General features: G+C 35.9%; 1 pseudogene; it reads left to right on the top strand.

Annotated features, from left to right (window-relative positions):
* The first annotated feature begins 1,284 nt into the window (after positions 1-1,284).
* Positions 1,285-2,837, top strand: LOC147861570 (uncharacterized; annotated as a pseudogene).
* The last annotated feature ends 347 nt before the right edge of the window (positions 2,838-3,184 follow it).

The following is a 3,184-nucleotide window of genomic DNA, read 5'->3' as shown; positions in this document are numbered from 1 at the left end:
GTCTACAATGTACATCCTTTTGGTCCTGATTTTGTCCCCTTTGCAATCATTTCATCAGAATTCACATTCCTCAATGTAACTTTTAAGTTTTCCACACTATCATTTTCGTGCACCTCACGGAAACACCTTCAAGCTTCCACAATTTCCGAGCGTGAGGAGGAACTTGCTTCATGAGTTGAAGTATGGTTTGGCCTTTGTCATTGAGAAGCCATGTCTCTAATTGCTTGGTCAACTCACAATGAGGAAGGAAATGACTCAAGTCTTGGTAGTGATCTTTGGAAGTGCGACACACCAAGGCATTTAAGTCATGTTGGCCCCATCTAGGGAACTTGATTAATTGGTGCCACTACAAAGGGATACCCCAAATCTTGACCCACTTGTTTTTTTACATCTCATTTAGTGTACTCCGCCTCTTGCCCAACATGTCCCTTCTTGTGCGCACGAGACTCTAGCATCCCACATGACAAGACACCACCACATCCCCACTTGCCAACATCATGCCTACCATATTGTGTTTCATTGTTGGGAACCAACATAATTAGTATATAATATCCTTAGAAAGTTCTCCCACAACTACACATTCACCTCCTCCTCAACCCATGTGTCTCACAATCTCTCAGCAATGACGACCTAAGGCCCAACGATTCATCCAATCCTTCAATGTTGGCTGTTTTTATGATCAATTGCTCAATAGACTCAATTTCAATGACACACTCCAAGAAAATATGGACAAGATGGAATGAGAAGAAACATGTTGTATACTTAATGGCCCAACAATTATATCAACATTAATACCAAGAATGCAAATCTCAGTGAGAGAGAAGAAGGCACAACATGGAAAGTTGATAGGTCTAAAACCTTCTTACCACAATAGTGTAGAAAGTGCCAAAACATTGTAAATGCTATAGAGGTTATTATTTTTTCTTTTAGTCATTATGCAAAAAGGCCTATTGTATGCAAAATGAGGATGATACAACACAAAGGATCATACTCAAAAATAGTTGAGCATAACTCAAAGGTACGCAATATTTTGTGAGTGAGGATCGTACTATCTCACAACAAAATGGCCATCTTAAAGGATATGAAGAAATTTGGAAAATAAGGTTACGGATATGCCTAAAGAAGGAAATGTAGGCGAATAGGGACACGTGACCTATGGGACTAATCCACGTCTTCTACAACTATGCTTTTGGATTTGTAATAAATACCCATGGAATGCAGGATTTCGCATGGAGGAGTTCACCATTAACTTGGATATCACACTTCTTGTTGAAACATAGGAGCATGATACTCAAAGGATTTGAGGTTTAACAAACTATAATGTACACTCTTTGATAAGCGTTTAGTAAATTTGTGAACATAAATGCTACATATGGTTCAAAAATAGAAACACCTAATGATTTTTCCACTTTTGTAGTTGGATGTTACATTCTGCATCAATATTCTAACTTTTATGTTTGTTTTGATAAAGATCAACTTTTGCCAATCTAGAAGATGGTATTGCTTAAATTTCAAATTCAAAGGGGAAGTTATTGTCTTTGGTGACATGAATGCTCATACAAGAATATTCCAACTTGATGCACAACAATTGTTCATCCCTCATATCTCAAGGATGCAAGAGGATATACAAATGTATAATCATTCTTCTAGTGATGAAAAAGATCCAAACCAATTTGGGAAGTTGCTCCTACAAATGTGCAATAGTGTCAGAATGTTTATTGCAAATTGTGTATCCTTATGGCCCCACACTAATCCCACACTAATGGTGTTATATGTAAAACAACACAATAGAAATATTATGATTAACTATGTGCTACTTTTTGTTCAAGGTATTTTTTATCATATACATAAATTCTTACTTTGTGAATGGACACCAGAATCTGATAATAGGATTTTATATATTGACCTCAAATGTATGCATAGGTTTGATTGTGAGAAGGCCATTGAAGATAATAAACAACCGCACTTGAGCATGAACATTAAGTGAGTGTCCACGTTTTCAAGATGGTTGACAATAGATTACAAATGACAAAGGTACAACATGCCACCACACTAGAATGCAAATGAGAAGCTTTCAAGGCACTCATTTTCTCATGCACAAACAAATCCTTTTTGACTAAGCAGACGTCTTAGTAATGCATCAAGAAATGTAGTTTAAAGAAAAAATGGTTTGATAAAGAATGTCATGAAGCTCGAAAGTGCCTTATGATTTTAGATGTATTTAAGGATAAAGTAAATTATCAAAAGGATTTTCATGAGTACAAAAGGCGTATTCAAAGAAAGAGAAGAATATGGGAAGTTACTCAACAATTCCTCCAAATGCACGAAAAAACAAATGCATGTGCTAAATTTTGGGGAAATATAAAGGGGAAACATGTTGAGAGCTATCGTGGCTTAACTCTTCTTGACTTGTCTATGCATTTTAAGAATTCATACGAGCTATCTTTTGCCGGAAAGATGATGTGTTATGGTTCTCTTTTACATATGTCTCCTTCTTTATAATTGAAGATATATGCACATCACTTAAGAAATTGGCCTCGCGAAAGGCAAGCGATCTTCAATGTATAAACGTTGAAATGCTCAAATGGACGGGAAAGGAAGCACATGCATGGATAAGTGATATGTTTAATCATGCATTGCAATATGACATGACCTACGATTGGACTACAAATTGGATCTAACATTTACATAAAGGTGGAGGTGTCAATAATGTAAACAATTGTCAAACCATCATGGTTGGCTTGTTTATAGAAATTTGGATGTATAATAGAATCAAAGGTAAGTATTGGTCTGAAATAAATGGTAAGAGAGCTTATGGAAAAGCGAAAACATCATAACACCATTGATCACCTTGTGACCCTTTGATTATTAACGGAGGAAACTCGCTTAAAAGGTAAAGGTTTATATTGTTGCTTTGTAGACTTCAAGAAAACTTTTGATATGGTACCTCGTGAGCATATTTGGAGGTGAATGGAAGAACTCCATGCGCCAAATGAATATATGCTTGTAATTTCCCAAATATATGAGAAGGTTATATGTTGCATGCATATCGGAGATAAACTTAAGATTTTTTCAATAATATTATTGGTGTTAAGCAAGGATGCCCACTCTCACCAACTTTATTTGGTATATGCATTGATGATCTAGAAGAAATGGTTGCCAAGTTTATAAAGGAAGAAGGCAT

The sequence above is a fragment of the Azolla caroliniana genome, unplaced genomic scaffold (genome assembly GCF_043228905.1).
Source record: "Azolla caroliniana isolate FFs.n. ecotype wild unplaced genomic scaffold, voAzoCaro1.0.p SCAF_7, whole genome shotgun sequence".
In the NCBI taxonomy this organism is placed as follows: Eukaryota; Viridiplantae; Streptophyta; class Polypodiopsida; order Salviniales; family Salviniaceae; genus Azolla; species Azolla caroliniana.
This window is presented reverse-complemented; position numbering and strand designations above follow the sequence as displayed.